The 24,586-nt window shown below is 40.8% G+C and overlaps 1 long non-coding RNA gene across 1 annotated transcript in view; it reads left to right on the plus strand.

The window, feature by feature from the left end:
• LOC132538691 (uncharacterized) overlaps window positions 1-23,230 on the plus strand; it is a 37,312-nt gene extending 14,082 nt beyond the window's left edge. The window contains exon 2 of the long non-coding RNA XR_009550045.1: window positions 23,033-23,230. This is a non-coding gene — a long non-coding RNA (uncharacterized LOC132538691). The remainder of the gene's footprint in view (window positions 1-23,032) is intronic.
• The last annotated feature ends 1,356 nt before the right edge of the window (window positions 23,231-24,586 follow it).

The raw sequence follows: 24,586 nt of genomic DNA on the forward strand, positions 1-24,586 counted from the left end.
GAAGAAAGGGAAAGGAAAGAAGGGGTAGCAAGAATAGACAGTTATGGGAATCTGCTATCCACTGTATATTCTAAGGGTAACAAGAGGGGAAATGGAAGTAGGGCAGAGATACACACATAGAGAGTCCACTCTGAGTCAGATTTCTTCCCCCAAATAATTCACAAATTCAGAAAGGCAAAGAAGGAAGAAAGAAGTGTATTACAAGACAAAGAAAAAAGAAAAAAGATAAAAGGGACAAGAGAGAGAAAAGAGAAAAGATAAGAAAAAGAGGTGTAATTTAAAAGCAGAAAAAGGAATTTTTTTGATTACTTTATTTTTAATTTAATTTTTTTAATTAGCTAGGAGAAGGAGGAAGTGGAGAGTCTGTAGAGGAGGTAAGAGTAATGAGACAAGTTCCTCCCACAATAGATAAGATGCCCACTACCCTAGCAATGAAAGATACCCTAACAGTTAATTCTGATCAACCCAAAGGGGGAGGAAGATATATGCCTTTATATAATGTTAATAATAAAATAGAGCAAGGTAAAAAAAAAAAAAACCCTGTCCCAGATTACCTCAAATCTCGTGATCAGAGGCAGCTGATTGTTAAGAAAGAGGAAAACAACAACAACAAAAAAAAAAAACCTCAGGACTAGACAAGAATAGCTGAAATATACAGTTATGTAGATCTACTATCCACTGTATATTCTAGGGGTAGCTAAAGGAGGAAGGGATGTTGAGCAGAGATACTCGCAGTGTGAGTCCAACGCTAAGTCAGAATTCTTCCCCAAAATAATTCCGAAATGTCTATCAGTGAATTAAAAAAAAGCACACTGTTTGGTGGTGTGGGGGCTGGGTCCTGTGGCTTTGGAAGCTGTAGGATTAAGGAAGAAAGGATGGCAAGAATGAGAAAAAGAAAAAAAAAGAAAGAGAGAGAAAGAAGTAAAAGATAAGAAAAAGAACAGTCATAAAAGAGTGGTGAAAGGAGAGAGTTTTTTCAATTAATTAATTTATTTTTAATTATTTAATTAGCTATGTGGGGTGAGTTGGGGTGGGTTGGCTTCTTGGAAAGAAAAAAGGCCAGAGGTTTCAGTAGGGTATAGACTTAGAATGAATGATACTCCCTGGTGGGACAGGAATTTTGGTAAAGAAAGGGGCTCAGCAGGGGAGCCTGCTAGGAGCTGGTCCCCAGGGATTGGTTATGGGGGGGTAGGAGGGGGAGGAGGTGTGCTTAATAATTTAAAAGAAAGAAAAAAATTTTTTTTCCCTTTTTTCCTACTCTATATTTTAACCCAAATTAAGTTATAGTCACCTCCTTGGTGTCACTGCTAGGACCCCTTATTGACTGGCCTACTAAAGGCAGAAAATCCTACCGTTTTCCAGAAGATGTGGTCAGAGATCAAGCCATTAGCAGCTTCTCAGTCCGCCATCTTCTGGGAACCCCCCAGGCCTTTTATTTCTTTTCTTTTTTATTTATTTATTTATTTTTATATAAGAATGGATTAGTGAACAAAAGCATAAGGTAGGAGGGGTACAACTCCACACAATTCCCACCACCCAATCCCCATAACCCACCCCCTCCCATGGTAGCTTTCCCATTCTCTATCCCTCTGGGAGCATGGACCCAGGGTCGTTGAGGGTTGCAGAAAGTAGAAGGTCTGGCTTCTGTAATTGCTTCCCCGCTGAACATGGGCGTTGACTGGTCGGTCCATACCCCCAGTCTGCCTCTCTCTTTCCCTAGTAAGGTGTGTCTCTGGGGAAGCTGAGCTCCAGGACACGTTGGTGGGGTCTTCAATCCAGGGAAGCCTAGCCAGCATCCTGGTGGCATCTGGAACCTGGTGATTGAAAAGAGAGTTAACATATGAAGCCAAACAATTTGTTGAGCAATCATGGATCCCAAGCTTGGAATAGTGGAGAGGAAGTGTTAGGGAGGTACTCACTGCAAACTCTAGTGTAATCCTGCTTTCAGGTATATATTTTGCAGTAGTTTATGGATACGTGTGCACATAAGCTCTCTCTCACAGAAACTGGTGTATATCTAGGTTATGAGACTTTGTTAGAAAGTGAACTACCTGAGATGAAATTAGAGTGTACTATAAAAGGAAAGGTCTCACCCGAGTAATGAAGCTGAAGGGTTGTCATTCCACACGTGAAGTCTCTGGATACATTCTGAGGTGAAGCATGTTGAGATGGTAATCGTTGCTTTGGTTAGGTTGTGATCGGCGGATGCAATATTATTTGGTTTGGATTGGGAGATGCATACGGGAAAGTGGGCCCTATCCAAGGGTTCCAGGACTGGGGGAAGTAGGGGCTCTATAGTGAAGATGTGAGGTTCCTGCTGTCTTAGGGTTCAAAAAGACAATCAATAGTTAATATTATCATCACATTATTTGTTAATTGGGTTAACTTTGAAAAGTCCCTTTGTTATGGTTTGCTGGACAGTACCCAGTATCTTGTATATAGCTGTGCTATTGGAAGCTTCTAATCTACTTGGTCTAGGCTTTTGAGAGAGTCCACATATCAAATACATAGCCTATATATTAAAAAGATTCAGTTTGTCTTTTGAGAAACTTTGAGACATACAATTGATTTCCCCCTCTCATATTAATTAACTACTGATTTATATGTCTACATTTTTCTAGGAGTGTACATAAACACCATTCCCAGGCCTTTTATTTCTTATTTTGTGGTGTCTTCATACTGTTTTCCAGAGAAGCTGGCTAAATTTCCGTCCTCAATATCAGACTAATAGAGTTCCTTTTCTTGCTTGCTTGCTTAATGTAGGACTAGGGCCTTGTGCATACACAATTTCCCTGCTCTAGGAAATGTCTTCAGAGAAACAGTGGCAGGGAAAAAGAACATAGCATCCGAATGTCTGTTGCCATAGTACCTCCCATGTGATACAGATGCTCAGACCTGGGCTGAACACAAGATAATGCTGGTATCTCGATGTTTCTTTTACTTATATATTTGTCAGAACTTGTTTCTCTTCTTGTTGTTGTAGGTCATTCTCACAGCAATGAGATGATATATCATTGTTATTTTGATTTATATTTCTCTGATGGTAAGAGATAATTATTTTTATGTGCCCTTGGCCATTTGTATATCTTCTTTGGTGAGCTGTCTCTTCAACTCTTCTTCCCATTATGATGGGTTTATTTATATTTCTTGTTAATGAAATTTATGAGTTCTTTATATACCTTCCAAGTGGTCCTTTGCTTGATGTATGGTGTGTGAATATTTTCTCCTATTCAGTTCATTATATTTCATCTCAATGATGGCTTCTTTCACTATGCATAAGCTTTCAGTCTAATGTAATTCTGTTGTTTTAAATTATTTTCACTTGCCATTGAGCTAGAGTTCTCAAAAATATCTCTGAAGAGGATGTCAAAGGTTGGTGCTTATATATTTCATCTCCAATTTGTCGTGTCCACCCTTGCCTGCAAGGATCACGCAACGCCGAGTTCTTCTTCAAGCAGTTTATTCGGGAACCTTGAACAGCAAAAAGCCCCGCTATAACCTAACCTCCAACTTATATACTCATGGGTCAGCCAATCCCAAGGGCACACGTGACAGCTGCTCATAGGCACACGATCGCGGAAGCAAGCGCGCTCTCAGTCTCAGGCCATTTATGGAGTTGTTTACTTCTCCCTGTGGTCTTGAGGGTAGAGGAGGCTGGCGCCATCTTGGGGTGCGGCACATGGCTCTCCACAGTTCCCCCTTTTTGTTTTAACAACGCAGCAGGTGAGTGTAGAGGTCCAATCCCAGAAAGGAGGGGATATTGTCATAGTCCTCGCCTAGGCAATCAAGCTTCGCCAGTGCTAGACCCATCCCGTGCCGTTTTGTTCTGGGGCAGGAGATAAGGAAATTATGGGATTAGGGAGCAGCACAACCTGCATGCATTGGACGTGCACTCCTTGAGACGGCATTACGCCCTCAAGTGCAGTGCTTTGCCTCGCACCCTGAGCGTTTCATATCAGGCTTTTAAGGCCGCCAGCCAAGCCTGGGGGGAGTGGCCATCCTCGATTGCTGTGAAGGCCTGTGCAATCAGCGTGACTTCATGCCTCTGTGTGATCCTAATTTTGCAAATACACCACAGGCCCATCAGGGAGGCAAGAACCAAGAGCGCAGTTAAGCATCCCAAGCCCGCCCACTCTTTCAATCTGTCCATTGCTTGATTGATCCAGGAGGTCAACCCCACCGCCATGGAAGCATCCACCCGCGTTGAGTTGACTGCCACGATGGCGCTTCGCAGTTGTCGCATCAGGGTATCGAAACTCCCAGACCAGTTTCCTAAGAGCCCGGCATCATGCCGTATCGGCATCGGCCTTGGAAACACGGACAGGATTCCCCAGCGAGGCTCCATCATCACCGGCATCACCACTGTAGTCACCAGAAGTATCTGGTGTATTCTTTGGTGGTGGGGCATCTTGGACCTTTCTCACCAGTCGTTCGGGTACCCACACCGGATCTGGTTTGTCCTGTGGAAAAACACAAACAGAGCCTTGTGCCCATGTCAGCATGGGATCAGGCCCATGCCATGTGCCTGTTAATATGTCCTTCCATTTTACCATGCCTCTCTGTGGGCCATGGGGCATATGATGTCTTTCCGCCGCAGAGTGGCCATTAATATCCAAATTTAAAAAATTAAGTGTAAATAAGGCTAGGGATAGTCTTTCCTTAGGGGTGCGGCCGTGGCCTATTCCCCCTTTTTGTTTTAACAGACATTCCTTGAGGGTGCAATGAGCACATTCCACAATGCCTTGACCCTGAGGATTATAGGGCAGGCCATGGGTTAAGCGGACTCCCATTTGCTGGCAGAAGGAGACAAAAGACCGAGCAGTGTAGGCAGGGCCATTGTCTGTTTTCAAAGTTTGATGCGTACCCCATGCAGCCCATGCCTCTAGGCAATGGGTGATCACATTGCGAGTCTTTTCGCCACTCAATGGGGTGGCCATGATAACACCAGAGCAGGTGTCTACAGAGACAGGTAGATACTTAAGCGTGCCAAATTCAGAAAAGTGCGTGACATCCATTTGCCATAGGACGCCAGGGCACAAGCCCCGAGGGTTAATTCCAACGCTTGGTGGATGCCTGAAAGTCACACACTGAGGGCAACCCAGAACCACCTGACGAGCGTCTGCAAGGGGAAAATTAAATTTTTTCTGTAGGGTTTTAGCATTTACATGAAAAAGTTCATGAAAACGTCTGGCCCATTCCATTGCTGGAGCCATCAAGAGGACATCCTGTCTTGCCAATTTATCTACAATGTTATTACCCTCGCTCAGGGGGCCAGACAATCCAGTGTGTGCTCGAATGTGTTGAATATAAAAACGCTGTGTGCAGTGCCAAATCAGATCTTGCAACCTTTGCAACAGCGCACACACGGTGCTGGATCTCTTTATAGGTCCAACTGCTTCTAGAACTTTGACTGCATTAACCACATAAGCAGAGTCAGATATCAAATTAAAGGGAAAATGGCATCTCTTAAAAACTTCAATCACAATTTGCAACTCCACTATTTGAGGAGAGCCTGGTTGGAAATGACACCTAACTGGTTCTTGGTGTTCTATCATATAAGCTCCACATCCCGTTTTAGAACCGTCTGTGAAAATGTTAGGCACCAAAGACAGAGGCCTCACTGCAGTAATCTTAGGGAAAATCACGGGGTGCTCCTTAAAGAAGCTCACAAGAGGATGTTTGGGATAGTGATTATCAATTTCTCCAGGATAGCCGCATCTCAAGATGGCCCACTCATCCAAAGCTCCACACAGGGTCTGTACCTGGTAGCTAGAATAAGGGACCACTAATGTGGTTGGTAAGATGCCAAAAGACTGTATACATTGCTGAATCCTGGTCAGGGCCAGATCTGCTACTGCTGAAGGATAATATTGTATGGATTTAGCAGGAGAAATTCTTGAATGAATCCAAAGCAATGGACCCTCTTGCCACAGCAGCCCCATGGGCTGTGACAAGGTAGCTAAAATGCATAAAGTCAGGGGCTTGTTGGCATCCCAACGTTTCAAGAAGGCTCCCTGAAGGGATCTTTCTACCTTCTCTAGGACCAGTCTAGCCTCTGGCGTCAATACTCTTGGGGAGTTCAGGGCGGAATCCCCTATCAAGACATCATACAGGGATTTCAGCTCACGATTTGGAAGCTTCAAGTAACTCCTCACCCAATTAATATTCCCTAACAATTTTTGAAAGTCATTCAGAGTACGTAAGCCATCCTTCCTCGATTCCAGCTTCTGGGGCACTACCTCTATAGGTTTAATGCATGCTCCTAAGTAGTTTACCACCTCACCTCTCTGCACCTTTTCAGGGGCAATATACAGCCCTTTTACTCTTAAAATCTGAACTAATTCCTCATACACTTGATCAAGTAAGGTTTCAGTTTTTTCAGCAAGTAGAATATCATCCATATAATGAATACATTTTAAGGTAGGATATTTCTTCCTGAGGGGAGCAATCGTCTCACTAACAAACAGCTGGCACATGGTTGGACTATTCGCCATACCCTGGGGCAGCACAAGCCATTCGAATCTCTGGTCGGGTTCTTCATGATTGCAGGATGGTACGGTAAAGGCGAATCTTTCCGTGTCCTTCTCACTTAATGGGATAGAGAAAAAACAATCCTTGATATCTATGACTATTATGGGCCATCTCTCAGGCAGGGCCATTAGCAATGGAAGCCCCCGCTGTACTGGCCCCATGATCTGCATTTGGCAGTTGATTGCCCGCAGATCATGTAACAGTCTCCATTTTCCTGACTTTTTCTTAATCACAAATATAGGAGTATTCCAGGGGGACACAGAAGGTTTGATATGTTTCAAGGCAAGTTGCTCCGCAACCAGCTCTCTGGTCGCGGCTAATTTTTCAGAGGAAAGAGGCCACTGAGGAACCCACACTGGATCCTCTGTTTTCCAAGAGATGGGAATACCTGTGTCCGCAGTGGCCCCTAGGAAAAACCCAGACCTGATCTTCCTGAGTGCGGTCGAGCCGCAACAGGGGACTTGCGTCCCTGTAGGTGCTTCCCCAGGCCAAAGCCAGGGACACAACCCATTCTTTTCATCTGAGTTTGAGCTGCCATGGAGTATTCATTACTTAATTTAAAATCCATCTCTTTAAGCAAGTCCCTCCCCCATAATGAGATGGGTAGCTCCAAAACATACGGCTGCATCAAGCCACAATGGCCTTCCTGATCTTTCCATTTTAGCTGTCTAGCACTCATGTCTGGAGTCCTTGCATAACCCAGGCCTTGCAGGGTTTGAGAGGAAGTTTGCACAGGCCATCTTGTTGGCCAGTCTTTGGCGGCCACAATACTTCTGTCAGCCCCAGTATCAAGAAGCCCCTGAATGTTTTTTCCTTCAACTTCTAATACCATCAGTGGTCTTTGTTCTAAATCCAGAGATAGGAATGTCAAGTCTGTGCCGGAGGAGCCAAAACCTCGACCCCCGTTCAACTGTTCAACTGTCTTAGCCGCAAAGCGATCATGTAGGCTGGGTAAGATAAGCAATTGGGCGATCTTGTCTCCCGGGGAAATGGCTACAATTCCCCGGGGGGAGGACACCATAATCTTAACAACCCCGATGAAGTCGGAGTCTATAACCCCAGGGTGAATAAGAAGTCCTCGCAATGCTGAAGAGGATCTGCCCAAAAGTAAGCCTACTGTGCCTGGCTCGAGGGGTCCTGTAAAGTTGGTTGTGACAAGCTGGACCCCCATCTGAGGAGTTAAGACGAGTTGGGAGGTGGAACAGAGGTCCAATCCTGCTGAGCCCGCAGTGGCTCTCCGTGGTTCCCCGGAGGGCGAAAGCTGGGCCACGTTTCCTGACTGATCTCCCTGTCCCGATTCTCTACTGCCCCATATATTTGTGGGCCCTGGGGACAGGAGCCCCTCTGGCCGTTTTTTGGACAGGCTCCTCCATATCCCTGACTCAGGGGTTGTCCGTTAATGTCCTTAACGAAGCGGCATTCATTAGCCCAATGGTTCCCCTTTTTACATCTAGGGCAGAGGCCAGGCTGTCTCATTCTAGCACTTCCTCCTGTTCTGCCTTTCTCAGGGCACTGCTTCTTAATATGTCCCATCTTGCCACATTTGAAACAAGCCCCAGTGTTACTGCTTTTTCTTCCTGCAAGTTGGACAACCGCAGCGGCAAGTCCCGCATTAGTCAAAGGGCCTCCAATCTCTCTGCAAACTTTCAACCACCACTCAATTCCTTTGCCCTTATGTGGTGTGATAGCCGCTCTGCATTCTTTGGTACATTGCTCATATACCAGCTGTTTAATAAGAGGCATAGCTGTGTCTGGGTCCCCAAAGATTCTGCCCGCCACCTCAACTATGTGGGCCACAAAATCTGAAAAAGGGTCCGTGGGTCCCTGCAGAATTTTTGTTAAGTTGCCGCTAACTTGTCCCCTATTTGGAAGGGCCTTCCATGCTCTTATGGCGCAGAGATTCACCTGCTCATATACTTGTGGAGGGTACCCAGTCTGCTGGCCTACAAACCTGCCTAGTCCTAGGAGCATGTCTCGGTCCCAGGCAGGTTGACCTGCGCGTGCATTAACTGCCGCTTGCTCGGTTGCAAAATCAATCCAGAATGCTCTCCAATCTAGATATTGTCCTGGGCTGAGACAAGCACGAACTAAGCCTTGCCAATCAGCCAGTGTCATGCAAAGCCTATTGAGAGATTCCACTTGAGCAAGAGTGAAGGATGCACTAACCCCATAAGCCTTCACAGATTCTGCCAGGGACTTAACTACTTTGAAATCCAAGGGCTCCTCATACCGGTTCCCTTGGAGATCTTGAAACACCGGATAGACAAGTTGCATCTCCGTCCTAACCCGGGCCCATAGCCCCGGGCAAAAGGAACGGCTTGGCCCTCCAGTCCCCAAGGGTTGGATGGTTGTCACGCCCTCCTGATAAGGGGGCGGAGCTGAGGGCAAGGCTGAGGTATAGCCCCCTCCCAGTTCTCTGTCCTCCAGTTTTTTTGGTGCCTTATCCCTCTCTTTCCTTTTCCTTCTTTCTCTTAAAGTAGCCTCTTCCAGTCTCTCCACTAAGGCCTGCACGTCCTCCCCCTCCTCCTCCTCTGATTCCGAGGAGGAGGGGAGTGTTTCCAGCTCCTCTAGATCAGGGTATAAAGATTTCCCTTTCTCTCCTCCTTTCTTACTTTCCGCTTTCTCAGAGTATTCCTCCTGTAGCATTTCCAAGGCATTCTGCCCCTTTTCAACGGCCTCGCAGCACTTCTGATCCTCAAGGCGACTGCGCACTAATTTCCATACGGGCCTCCTCCTGCTTTCAGGTCATCCTGCTCCCAAGCAAAGTCTAGGTCCTTTCCTAACTTCTCCCAGCAAGAGACAGTCAAGCTCCCTGAGGCTGCGAACCAGGGAGCAACTATGTCACACTCAATCAAGAATCTTTCAAGTGTGGACTTCTTGATTTTTAATTTCTTGGATAGAAGTAGCTCCTGCAGAGCCAAAAAAATTGGATGGGACTGGGAAGTCCCCATGATAACTTCCTCCCAAAAATTATGTGGCTGCTAGCCCACTTTGTACTCCCTGTTCGCTACCCGGGGGGACTTTTACTTTCCATTGGCTTGACCCACGAACGTTCTCCCGCTCATCCTTTATCTACAGAGACGAGCCCTGCTAGCCACCTCACCATGGGCTTTATTGTCCCACTTTACCCTGGGAACTTACCAGTGTACTGCCCTGACTGCCAAAGTTCTGAACCCCGTTTCGGATGATGTCCCCGTACGGGCCACCACTTGTCGTGTCCACCCTTGCCTGCAAGGATCACGCAACGCCGAGTTCTTCTTCAAGCAGTTTATTCGGGAACCTTGAACAGCAAAAAGCCCCGCTATAACCTAACCTCCAACTTATATACTCATGGGTCAGCCAATCCCAAGGGCACACGTAGCAGCTGCTCATAGGCACACGATCGCGGAAGCAAGCGCGCTCTCAGTCTCAGACCATTTATGGAGTTGTTTACTTCTCCCTGTGGTCTGGAGGGTAGAGGAGGCTGGCGCCATCTTGGGGCGCGGCACATGGCTCTCCACACCAATTCACTTTGTGGATTGTGTTAACTTTTGTGTATAATAAGATATAGTCCCCCTGTTCAGTTTGTTTTCAAATAGTTATATAGTCTCCCCAAATAGTTGTTTTCCCTCCAGGGTTGTCACTGGGCCTTGGTACCTGCACTATGAACACACTGTTCCTGGAGGCCATTTTTTCCCATGTTATTGGATAGGACAAACAAAAATTGAGACAGGAATGGGAGATAGAGAGGGAGAGGGAAAAGTAGATACTTCCTGTCCTGTTTCACCACTCATGGACCAAAGAAGTATCGACCAAAGATCTTTATGGGGAACAGAATGTCTTACACCTATAATTGCTTCTCTGCTGGACATGAGCATTGACAGGTTGATCCATACCCCCAGCCTGTTTCTATCTTTCCTTAGTGGGGTAGGTCTCTGGAAAGGTGGGGTTTCAGGGCACATTGGTGAGGTCATCTGCTCAGGGAAGTCATGTTGGTGTCATGGTAGCATCTGCAACTTCATAACTGAAAAGCATCAAGATATAAAGCAGAACAATTTGTTTAATAACCAGGAACCTAAAGGTAAGAATAGAGCAGATGAGATTTGGAGTCTTCATATTGGAAGGACCTAGTAGGTCTATTTTAGGTATATGCCAAGGAGCCTATGACTTTACTAATTTTTGCCTAAGCCCTACAGCTAACATGCGGGTGGGCTCAAAGTACTGTCTAGGAAGATGTTGTCAGAGTTGAGAATATAACTAGAAAGCTGGATTAAGGCAGAGAGTAGCTCCCAAATATAGGAAAACTATATAAATACCATTAACTACAAACCCCATCGATCAGACCTAGGGCCCATGTCTATTCATAGTTGGCACAGGAGCCTGTATAACCTCATATCCATTCTGAGCTCACATCCTATGGCCATGACCAGCAACATTTTAGGCTGCACTTATTTCAGGACCAGTTTTCCTCTAGAGGCAGAGTATGTTTGTTGACCCAGCCTCTCTTCGGAGACTGGGGCAATTTCTACCACTATTGTTTTACATTGAGGGCAAGGTCCTGTAGAGGCCCACAAGAGGGTTTATGATGTTGCTTCTGATGGAGATGACCAGTGATGGTGTACAGATGTGGCCATACCTAACAGCTTTACCTGACTTTGCTGGGATAATTTTCTTAATTCTTTGGCATCCAATTACCTCCTTTAAAACCTATTCTTTAATTCCCTGAACTCCAATGTCAGTCTCATTCTCCTAAACAAGATCTGTCTCTCTCTTCGTCTGTATTTCTCCCTATTTGTTTTTCCTTTCAATTGGGTGGAGCACCAGGTGGGAGACACCAAGGCCCTAAAGCTTCCCCTAGTGCCAACGAACTCACCTGTGGTGAACTTGAAGGCTCGGACCTGGGGTGTGCTCATGCCAGGCGAGCTGCCTCTCTGATCGCTCTCCTTATTTCTTGGTGAGCACACAATCCTCCCAAACTCTGTAGTCTAGTGCTCGTCAGCTGAGAGTCCCAGGGCAAACTTGGCAAGCTTAACCTTCCACCACATGTCCTCTCTCAAATTGCTGACCTAGCATGATGTCCAGTTGCTGAGTTGGTGAAGTGTTGCTGCCCCCTTCTGGTTTTTTTTTTCTTTTAAAAATAATTTTATTTGGGAATAATGGTTTTTAACGTGCAACAAATGTTTAATGAATCAAATACTTGCCAAGAGTTGCTGTGTACTTGAAAACTGTCTATTTTACTAAAATTATTAAATTGTATTTATTGAGAAGCTTTGTGCCAGAAATATCAAGCACTGGAGATACAGCAGTGGGTGAAATAGACAAAAATGTCTGCCTTGATGGATGAGGGGTAGACTGACAAGAAACACATTTGACAAATAAAATATGAGATACATCAGGAATTATACAAATATATATATATGTGTATATATATATATATATACGTATATATACATATATATGAGTAAGGAGATGGGAGTGGAGCTTTTACACCTTGGATAATGTTAACGAAGTTCTTTCTCAGTATAAAGATGTGAGCAAAAAGCAAAAGGTAAACACAGAGGCAGAAGGCATAAGCATGTTGGAGGAATTTAAAGTAAACCAGTTTGACTCAAGCATAAGATTAGAGTGACTGAGAAGGTAGCAGTACATAGATCAGAGAGATGAGTGTGATACAGCAGGCGAGAGGTGATTACATATATATACCTACAAATGTATATGTACATATTACTCTGAATCAGACTGGGAGCTAATGGAGACTTGTAATAGATAAGAGATATGACATATTATATAAGTCATTTTATGATTATACAACAAATAAGTTGGAGGGGTGAGAGGGAGCAGTGAGGAAACGTCTTAAAAGACAAGGAACAATGACTTCCACCTGCATGAATATGCTACTGCCAAATTCTGAGTATATTTTGAAGGCAGAAAATATGGATTGTATGAAACAACAAATTCAAGGATGGATGAATCTTGAGCAAATAAGCAATCAGAGCTGCTGTTTGTTGAGATGAAGAAGTCTGGGGAAGGAAAAGTAGAGATAAGAACAAGAGATGATATAGGGAAATGTGTCTTGATGTATTTGAGACACTTACTACACATATGCCAAATTGAACATGAGGGAATAATCTAGAGTAGTAATACAAGTTTTGAAGATCATATATGGAGCCTCAACTAGATGAGATCACATTAAGAACATTCATTTACTGTAGCAGGCATTCTTAATTATCACTTACAATGTAGATATGGTTCTGACTTAAAAGGTGGAGCTTTATTGGTTATCTAAACATCCATTTTGTGGGGGGGCCTGGTGGTGGTGCTCCTGGTTGAGTGAACACATTAAAGTGTGCAAGGACCTGAGTTCAATTCCCTAGTCCTCACCTGCAGGGGGGAAGCTTCACAAGTGGTGAAACAGTGCTGCAGGTGTCACTCTTTCTACCTCCGTGTCTCCCTCTTCCTTATCAATTTCTCTGTCTCTATCCAAAATAAGTACATAAATAAAATATTTAAATGCTCATTTTGCCATATGATGATGTATGATAATTTTCTCTATTTGAACTATTATAAAGTTATATTTGTATGAATAATTCTGTAGTTGTTTGGTCCTCACATGGCTTAAAAGAATCTTTTGTGAATTAATTCCATCTCAGACATGTTCTACTTAGTTAAACATAATATACGTCCCTGCTAGCAATAATGAGAGTCTAGACAGACCTAACATGAAAATACTAGCAGTGTTACAGAGTTCCTGTCACAGCTTTTGATAGCCTTCTGTTCACCTAGAAAATTATACACACACACACACACACACACACACACACATATATATCTTAAGATTAATGTTTATATTATTTCTCCAAATTCCTTACAATTACAATCACCTGGTATAAAAATATATGAAAATTAATGATTAGTCATACAAGGGATATAAGAGAAGTCAAAAGACACATTTAAAAAACAGAAAGCACTTGACTTTGCTCAGAAAGATCTATATTTTCTACCATGTGATTGTAATTCCCCAGAGCATAAAGACTGTACTCATTTTTTGTATGCTTGATGAAAGTTACTATTTATAGTAATTGCTCAATAACCATTAAATTAGTAAACAGCATTTACGCTAAACAAAATGATGAGCTTCTCATTTTGGTTGCTTTGATGTTAAATAAATTAAATTCATATAATTTCAAAATCCATTTCATGTCTTCATGCCTTCAAACAAATCAGGAAAAGGGCTTTTTATTCCTCTCTGGGCTTATATGTAACTGCCTGGGTTTTCATCTCAGTTGACACTAATTCTGACGGTCAAAGCAGATTCAGTTTGAAGAGCTGTCAGACTATATTCTTCAGTGCTGCTCTTTTGCAAAGCTCACATCAAAGGGTTGTATGGGAAGTTTATTCATGGTGAGGTTTTTCTGGTTACTCATTCTAGTCTAGAAAAACGATTGGTCCATTTGGAAGATTAACTGTGTGGTTTCCTATTGTTAGCTGAATCTTTTTATCAAGAAAAACTGGTGGTTTTCATTGGCTTAACCCTGTAACTCTTTCTAGGCAGACCTGGCCCCAGAAGTTTTAGGTTTTTTTGTGTATTTGTTTTAATCTATTTAATTTTTCTACCCTTACTTATATTTTCCAAGTGTTAATCTAGTTGTTAGTTTTCCATTTATGAAAGTAACTTCAGTCTTCCCTATTCCTGAAAACAGCAGCCTTTCAAACTTTTACCAAAGCAAACATTTTTTTTTTTTCCTCCAGGGTTATTGCTGGGCTCGGTGCCTGCACCATGAATCCAACTATCCTGGAGGCCATTTTTTCCCCCTTTAGTTGCCCTTGTTGTTGTAGCCTCGTTGTGGTTATTATTATTGCCATTGTTGATGTTGTTCGTTGTTGGATAGGACAGAGAGAAATGGAGAGAGGAGGGAAAGACAGAGGGGGAGAGAAAGACAGACACCTGCAGACCTGCTTCACCTCCATTTTTCCCCCTTTTGTTGCCCTTGTTGTTGTAGCCTCGTTGTGGTTATTATTATTGCCATTGTTGATGTTGTTCGTTGTTGGATAGGACAGAGAGAAGTGGAGAGAGGAGGGGAAGACAGAGGGGGAGAGAAAGACAGACACCTGCAGACCTGCAGACCTGCTTCACCGCCTGTGAAACGACTCCCCTGCAGGTGGGGAACCGGGGGATCTAACCGGGATCCTTACTCCGGTCCTTGCGCTTTGCGCCACATGCGCTTAACCCACTGCACCACCGCCCGACCCCCTGAAGCAAACAATTTTTAAACAATCATCTCTTGAATAATTTTCACATGCCTGGAGTTATTAAGGATGCCAAAAACATCAAAGTGAACAAGATTAAGTTATTTGTTTTTCATGGGGCAACTTAAATGTATGCTTATCAACCAGTGTCTAGTTTAACAAACTATGGAATATCCACCTACTGGACTACCATACTATAGTTAAAGAGCATTGAAGTACTGATACGTATTAATGTGGATGAATCTCAAAATCATTTTGCTAAATGAAACAAGTCAGGGAGGCACAAAGTAATATATAGTATGTGGTTGCGTTTATATAAAAATGTGGTGTATTCATACTGATACAACATAAAGCATATCAGAATTTGTAAGGCATTAAGGGAAAAGGTGTCCCAGGAGAAGTCAGAAGAACTGCAAAAAGGCCTCTGAAAATAATGGCACGAATTAGTTATCTAGGTTATGGTGATAGCTGCATAGGTGTTTGTTAAAACTTAATTAATAGGGGGGCTGGGTGGTGGGGCACCTGGTTGAGCGCACGTAACAATGCTCAAGGACCCAGGTTCGAGCCTTTGATTCCCACCTGCAGGGGGAAAGTGTGAAGCAGTGCTGCAGGTGACTCTGTCTCTCTCCCTATCTTCCCCTTCCCTTTCCATTTCTGTCAGTGTCTATTGAATATATAAAGATAATAAAAATCATAAAAATATTAAAACAAACTTACCTAATAGCTTATCTAATAGTAGAATTTATAGATTTGCAGATTGTTGAATACCAGTCACATCTCAATAAAACTGTTAAAATAACTGCTGAACTTAAGGGATGTCGTGAACTCATTTTTGAGAAATTGTTTTTTTTTTAAATTAAGAAACAATAGAGTTAGCAAAACAAGGTTCAAAAAGATATTTATAAAAACAAAATTCACTTACATTTTTTGCTCATTATAACATTTAATGTTACCAACATGCAGTGTAAGATTTAAACTGGAACTTTGAAGACATTTTCACATACATTCACATTTTCTTTTCCTGACAGAGTTATCGTTGGGGCTCAGTGCTTGCACAAAGATAAATCCACTAGTCCTGAAAGTCATTTAATCCTTTGCTTTAACTTTTAACTTTCTAATTTTATTACTGGACAGACAGAAGTTGAGAGGGAGAGTGGAGATAAAGAGGGAGAGAGAGACACGTGCAACACTGCTTCACTGCTCATGAAGCTTCCCACTTGCAAATGGAGGCCAGGAGTTTGAATCTAGGTCCTTGTGCATGATAACAAGTTTACTCAGCCAGGAGCAACCACCACGGGTGAGCAATGCAATTGTTTCTTTTTAAAATTTTTATTGGGGGATTAATGGTTTAGAGTCAATAGCAAATACAGTTGTTAGCATATGTGTAAAATTCTCAGTTTTCTGCAAAACGCTCTCACCCTTCATCTAGGTCCTATCTTGTACCATGACTTGAAAGCCCCTCTACCCCCAGTCCTTTCCTTTGGTGCAATATACCAAACCCAGTTCAAGTACTGCTTTGTGTTTTCCCTTCTGTTCTTATTTCTCAACCGCTGTCTATGAGTGAGATCATCCCATATTAATCTATCTCTTTCTGGCTACCTCACTTAACATAATTATTTCAAACTCCATTTAAGATTAGATGAATAAGATGAATTCATCATTAATAGCTGAGTAGTATTCTATTGTGTATACAGATCACACTTAGTCACTCATCTGTTTTTGGACATCTATGTTGCTTCAGGCTCTTAAAAATTTTGCTCCTACAAACATAGATATACCCTGGTCTTTTGGGATGGGTGTGTTTGACTTCTTAGAATATATCCCCAGGAAAGGAATTTCAGGGTGATAGGATAGCCTTCTGAGAGTTCTCCAGACTGCTCTCAACAGGGATTGGACCATGTTACATTCCCACCAGTAGTGCAGGAGAGTTCCTTTGTCCCCACAATATCTCTAGCATTTGTTGTTGCTGCCTTTTCTGATGTATGACATTCTCAACAAGAGTGAAGTGGTACCTCATTGTTGTCTTTATTTGAATTCTATGGCAATCAATGACTTGGATCATTTTTGATATGTCTCAGCTTCTTGGATCTCTTTGGTGTATATTCTGTTTATATTCTCGCCTAATTTTTGGATGAGATCATTTGGTTTTTGTTGCTGAGTTTGGTGAGCTCTTTATATATTTTGGTTACTAGCTTTTTGTCTGATGATGGTATATAAAGATCTCCCATTCTGTAAGGAGTCTCTTCATTTGGGTGGTGATTTTTTTTTTTTTTTACAGTGCTGAAGCTTTTTAATTTGATGTAGTCCCATTGATTTACATTTGTCTTAATCTTTGTAGCAACTGGACTTGTGTCATTGAAGATGACTATAAAATTTAGATGGAAAAGATTTCTGCCAATATTTTTCTCTAAGTATTTGAAAGTTTCTGGTATAAAATTTAAATCCTTGATCCACTTGGAGTTTACTTTTGTGTGTGGTAAAAAGTAGTGGTTCAGTTTCATTCTTTTGCACATTCAGCCCAATTATACCACGCACCATTTGTTGAAGAGACTATACTTTCTACATTTAATAGTTTGGGGCCCCTTGTCAAAAATTAGATGTCCATAGATGTGGGGACTTATAACTAGATACTCACTTCAATTTGGCTTGTCAGTGTATCTACTTTTGTTCCAGTACCAGGCAGCTTTGATTACAATAGCCCTATAATATAGTTTGAATTTTATACCTCCAGTTCTGTTCTTTTTTTTTCTCAAGACTTTTGGAGAGTTTAGGTGTTTGTTTTGGTTCCAGATAAATATTTGTAGCTTTTGTATAATCTCATTAAAAAAATTGGTGGGACCTTGATGGATATAGCATTAAATTTGTACATGGCTCTGGGTATATTATTCATTTTGATAATGTTAATTCTTCCAATCCCTGAACATGGAATATTTTTTGACTTCTTTATATCTTATTCTATTACTTGAATAGAGACTAGTAGTTTTCAGTATACAAGGTTTTCACTTATTTTGTTAGATTTATTCTTATATATATTTGTTTTCTGCTATCATGAATGGGACTGATTTCTGTATTTCTTCTTCTGACTTAGTGTTTGCTTAAAGGAATGCCCCTGACTTTTGTGTGTTAATTTTGTAACCTGACACATTACTATATTACCTAATAATTTCCAGGAGATCCATACGTTTTTCTATATTTACTATCATATCATCTACAAATAGTGACAGTTTGACTTCTTCTCTACCAATCTGTATCCTTTTAATTCCTGGTTCTTGTGTGATTGTTATGGCGAGAACTTCCCATCCTATGGTGACTAGCAGTGGCAATAGTGAGCATCCCTGTGTAGTTCCTGATCTAAGTGAGAATGCTTTTAGTTTCTCATCATTGAGTATAATACTAGCTGTAAGTGTGCTGTACATAGCCTCCACTATTTTAAGGAATTTTCTGTCTATTCTCATTTTCTGTAGTGTTTTGATCATGAAGGGATACTGGATTTTGTCAAAGGCTTTCTTTGCATCTATTGAGATAATCATGTGGTTTTGACTTTTCTTTTATTAATGTTGTAGATCACATTTAATGATTTATGTGTACAGAACTAGCCTTGCATCACTGGGATAAGCCACACTGGGTTGTGATGAACCATCTTTTTAATATACTACTGTATCTGGATGGCTAGAATTTTGTTCAATATTTTAGCATCTATGTTCACCAGAGGTCTTGGTTTGTAGCTTTCTTTCTTATGTACTTGCCTTCTTTGGGTATCAGGGTGATGTTGGCTTCATTGAAGGTAGAAGGGAGTATTCCTATGTCTTCAATATTTTGGAAGAGCTAAAAAAAAAAAGTATAGGTATTAACTCTTCCTTGCAGGTTTTGTAGAATTCATTTGTAAAATCACCTGGTCCTTGACTTTTATTTTTTGGAAGGTTCTTGATAACTGTTTCAATTTTATAGGCTGTGATTGTCCTGTTCATGTTTTCTGTTACTCTTGTTTCAATTTTGGAAGGTTTTCTGTTTCTAGAAATTGATTTCTTCCAGGTTTTCTAGTTTTGTGGCATGTAATTATTCATAGAAGTACCACTTAATACTTGGGGTTTCTGTGGTGTCTGTTGTCATATTTCTTTCCTGTAAACAACCCTCTTTATTGGAGTTTTCCCCATTTTTCAGTGAGTCTGGCGAAGGGTTTGTCAATTTTGTTTACTCTTTCAATGAGCCATTTAGCTTCATTGATCTTTTGCATGGTTCTCTTATTTTTATGTTCTTCATTTATGTCTAATTTTAATTATTTCAGTCCATCTGGTTGTTTTAGAGTTCCTTTGTTCTTCTTCTAAGTTCTTAAGGTGTGTTGTCAGGTTGTCTATTTGAGATTTTTCTTAGTTTCTGATGTATGCCAGTATGGCTATGAGTTTATCTTAGTACTGCCTATAGCTGTGTCACAAACATTTTGATAGCCCATGTCTTCCTTTTCTTTTGATTCTAGGAATACTTTAATTTCTTCCTTAATATCCTCTTTGACCCAATAGTTGCTATTCTTCTTCTTCTAGCGTTTGCTAATAGTTGCTATGTAGTGTACTGCTGCATTTCCAGGTTTTGGGGCATTTACTAGTTTTCTGTTTGTTGTTAAGTGTTAATTTTTTTGTTTTCTTTTTTACCTCTGTGGTCAGAGATGATGCTTGTGATGATTTTAATGCTCTTGAACTTATTGATACTGTCTTTGTGATCTAACATATGATTTATCCTTGAGAATGAATATTCCATGTAGACTTAACAAGAACGTGTACTCTAGTTCCTTGGGTGAAGCATTCTGAAAATGTTCACTAGGTCTGGTCTATCTCTTCATTTAATTATTTTGTTTATTAAATGTCTGCCTAGATGATCTGTCAATTTGAAAGAGTAGGATGTTTAAGTCTTCTACTTTTACTGTGTTGCCATTGATGCTTCTTCCAGTAGATGTTTGATGTATTTAGATAGTCCCTCAATGGGTGCATATATGTTAATAATTGTTAAGTCCTCTTGGCTTGAACCACTGAGCATTATGTAATGTCTATCCCTACGTTTTGTTATTTTATTTATCATAACTTCTAATGTGTCAAATATGAAAACAGCTGTTCCTGCTTTTTTTTTTCTGGTCTGTTAGATTGTATGATAGTTTTCTGTCCTTTCACTTTGAGACTGTTTGTCCTGATGAGTTGGGTGGGATTCCTGAAAGCAACATAATTTGGTTGCTTTCTGGTCCATCTTACTACTCTGTGCCTTTTAATGGGCAAGTGAAGGCCATAGGCATTTACTGGTACAATGGATTTAAGATATTTCACTGTGGGGCCAGGTGTCGATGCACTTGGTTAAGTGCACACATTATAGTGCACAAGGACTTGGGTTCAAGTCCCTTGTTCCCATAGAAGGGGGAAAGCTTCACAAGTGGTGAAGCAGGGCTGAAGGTGTCTCTCTGTCTCCTTATCCCATTCTCAAATTTCCCTGTCTCAATCCAATAATAAATACATATTTTAAAAAAGATATTTCACTGTCATTATTTTAATTTTTTTTACTGTCTGATGTATGACATGTTTTTGGTGATGCTGTTATTGTTAATCAGAGAATTTTTGGAACTTTTTGAAGAGTAAGTTTGATGACAGCTAATTCCTTCAACTGCTGCCTGCCTGAAATGTTTTTTCTCTCCATCTAATATGATGGACAATCTGTGGAATATAATATTCTTGGCTGAATCCCTTTCTCATTGGGCCCTTGATATATATTAAGTTAAATATATATATATATATATATATATATATATTTAAGTTTGCATGGAGAAATCTGCTGATAATCTTCTGGGGTTTCCTCTGTATGCAACTTTTTTGTTTTTCTCTGTCAGCATTCAGAATCTTGTATTTATTTATTTATTTATTTATGTATCCTTATTCTTTTCTATTTTAACTTTCTGGGACTCTTGAATCTGTATGTCCTTTCTGTTATTAAGAGAGGGAATTTTTCTATTTTTTAATTTTAAAATTTATTTATTTATTTACTTATTAGATACAGACAAAGAGAAATTGAGAAGGTAGGGAAAAATATAGAGAGACAGCTGCCACCCTACATCAACACTCATGTAAGTGGGGACCAGGGCTTGAACCCAGGTCTTTGCACACTGTAATGTGTGTGCTTAACCAGGTGCATCACTGCCTGGCAACTGCAAGTTTTGTTCTATTACCTCCTCTAGTATCCTTTCTTCCTCTTCCTCTCTTTCTTCCTCCAACAAGCAAATAGTGCATATATTGCTTCTTTTGAGTTTGTCTCATATGTGTCTGTTGTTTTTCAGTGTCTTTTGATAGCCCCCCCTTAGTTCTTTTACTCTTTCTTAGTTTTCTCTAAGTTTTTTTTCTGATCTGCTAGTTCTGTCTTCTGCCTCAGTTGTTCTGCTTTCTTGTACCTCAGCTCTATTCTTTAGTTCAGCTATTTTGTTGCTATGTTCAGTTGCCTAATTAGATTGTTAGGCTATTTGGGCTTCTGTCCTGGCTCATTTCTGTAGTGGCTCTTCTTGGTTTCATCATTATTTTTGGTGTCTTTTGAAATTTGTGTCTTGGGTCAGTTGCTGTTTTGGTATGGTATGAGGTGGAATCTGGTTGATTCTTGGATCCCTGAAGCTAGTCACTTTGTGTCGTATCTTAGAAGTAGGTGGAAATGTTGTTCTAAATGGTGACACCACTAACTTTTGGAAAATGAAGTGGGGTTTCTTTTGTTCAAATTGGAGAAATAGACTAGTTGTGCAGTGCTTGGTCCACCTTTGTCCTTTCCAGCAGCCTTCTGCCAACTCATAAATGCCTTATGATTTCCCACTATCATTTCTCTTTATTCCCTCTTCTGTAGTTTCTCTCCTACTGGCCTAGCAATCCTGCTTCCATTCAGAGATTTCAGTATATTAAGAGATATATTAAGAGATTTCTTGAGGAGAGTTAGCCCTGGTATTTATGTCACAATTACTTTTATGTTATCTTGCCTTTGAATCATTTTTATAAACTGCCTTCAAATAATATTACTTGTTCTCATATAAGTAGGGGGAGCAATAGTGAATGCTCTTGCTTTTGTTTTGTTTGTAGGAAAAGAATGTACATTCACGGATTAGCCATCTGCCTACTAACATGGAGAAAACAATGTATAGATTGCTTAGAAAAATGTTTTATGTTCAAGCTCAGCAAACATTAAAAAAAAATTTTTTTTAAGATGTTTAAAAAATGGCAGCCAGAAATAATGGAGTGTTAGTATAGACAGTGGAACCCCACCAATAATCCTGGTGGCAAATACACATATGTACATACATATATAATGTACATTATATATACATACATTTGTAATTATATATATTAGTATATTCTACCAATTTATGCCAGTTAGACATTGTTTTGCTTATTAATTACATGCTTTTAAAACTGTTATTATGGGCCCACTTTCCCGTATGCATCTCCCAATCCAAACCAAATAACATTGCATCTGCCGATCACAACCTAACCAAAGCAACAATTGCTACCTCAACATGCTTCACCTCAGAATGTATACAGAGACTTCACGTGTGGAATGACAACCCTTCAGCTTCATTACTCGGGTGAGACCTTTCCTTTAATAGTACACTCTAATTTCATCTCAGGTAGTTCACTTTCTAATAAAGTCCCATAACCTAGATATACACCAGTTTCTGTGAGAGAGAGCTTATGTGCACACGTATCCATAAACTACTGCAAAATATATACCTGAAAGCAGGACTACACTAGAGTTTGCAGTGAGTACCTCCCTAACACTTCCTCTCCACTATTCCAAGCTTGGGATCCATGATTGCTCAACAAATTGTTTGGCTTCATATGTTAACTCTCTTTTCAATCACCAGGTTCCAGATGCCACCAGGATGCTGGCTAGGCTTCCCTGGATTGAAGACCCCACCAATGTGTCCTGGAGCTCAGCTTCCCCAGAGTCACACCCTACTAGGGAAAGAGAGAGGCAGACTGGGAGTATGGACCGACCAGTCAACGCCCATGTTCAGCGGGGAAGCAATAACAGAAGCCAGACCTTCTACCTTCTGCAACCCTCAACGACCCTGGGTCCATGCTCCCAGAGGGCTAGAGAATGGGAAAGCTATCAGGGGAGGGGGTGGGTTATGGGGATTGGGTGTTGGGAATTGTGTGGAGTTGTACCCCTCCTACCTTATGCTTTTGTTCACTAATCCTTTCTTAAATAAAAAATTAAAAAATTAAAAAAACAAAACAAAACTGTTATTATATCTCTTCCAGTTTTACAGATGCATCAACAAAGTCTATGCCCTCATCAAGACTAACATAACTCTTCTACTTGTATCAACTGAACAAAAAGTCACAAGGAACCAGGCTTCTGGATACATCTTCTTTCTTGTTTCCACAGGAAATATCAGTAAATGTGCAAGAGGGGAGAGAAATAGATAAGTTAATGTTGATAAGAAAAGTAAAATAATGGCATCTTGTTTCTTTCCTCTTTATGTTCATTAGTGCATTTTTTTCACATATTATGAGCAATCTCTTCTATCAGATGGCTTATTTTGTTCTTGAAGTTTCTGCTCTTCTAATAGAAATGGTCAGAGCAGATAAAAGTAAAATCTAATCTAGTAACTCACTTATCAAGGGGTTTCATTCTCTTCTACAGGCAGCAATGGAAATGTTCTATTTCAGTGCTTCAAAATAAGTTCCCTCCCCAGGACTAATTCTTACTGTTTTGTTGAGTTATTTTTCCTTTTGCTAAGTATTATGACACAAATGTTAAGCTATAGATATACAACATTTTATTTATTTCTTCTTATTTAACCACTTATTGGATAGAGAGAAATTTAGAGGGAGTGGGGAGTTAGACAAGATAGAGAGATTCTTGCAACACTCCTTCACTGCATATGAAGTTTTCTCTCTGCAGATAGGAATGAGGGGTTGAACCCGGGTCTGTGCATATTCTAACATGTGTGCTTTACTCAGTGGGCCACCACCTGGCCCCAGAAGCAAAGAATTTTGAAGCTGAGTCTCAGATCATCTAGTGAAGTTGTCCAAAATTAACCTCAACTTTTCTATACACTGTCACCCCTAGACATTTGATTTGATATGAGTGTGATCAAGTGATTTGAATATTTAAAAACTTTATAGGTGGTTATAAACTATAACATTACATCTTTTAAAATCACTGACTTAGTATGAATACTTGCTTTTTCTTAGGAAAGTTAGTTGGTGACTATGCCACCTGCTACTTGTGTCAGTGCATTTTTCACTGCTCCAGTTTTGTGTTTCTCTTTGATGAAATAACACCAAATTTCACTAAGTATAAAATCAGAGCTATACAGACTGACAGGTATGCAAAGTTTACACAAACTCCTGTGCTAAATATGAATAGACATGAACTTTAGGTCAGATAAATGGGGTTTACAATTAATGTTATTTATATATTTTCCCACATTTGGGAGTTACTATCTGCCCTGATTCAGCTTCTTTGTCCTATTCTCAACTCTGACACCATCTTCCCAGTGAGCTCACCTGCATGTCAGCTGTGGGACTCAGGCAAAAGTTAGTAAAGTCATGGGTCTTTTGGATACTCAAAATAAACTTTCTAGCTCCTTCCAACATGAAGACCCAAAGTCTCCTCTGCTATATTCTTACCTTTTGGTTCCTGACTATTAAATAATTTCTTCTGCTTTATATATTACTGCTTTTCAGCACCAAGTTACAGTTGCTACCATGATGCCAGCCTGACTTCCCTATGCAGACAACCTCACCACTGTGTACTGGAACCCCACCTCTCCAGAACTCTATCCTACTAGGAAAAGATAGAAACAGGCTGGGAG

Source organism: Erinaceus europaeus, chromosome 5, assembly GCF_950295315.1.
Source record: "Erinaceus europaeus chromosome 5, mEriEur2.1, whole genome shotgun sequence".
Lineage (NCBI taxonomy): Eukaryota > Metazoa > Chordata > Mammalia > Eulipotyphla > Erinaceidae > Erinaceus > Erinaceus europaeus.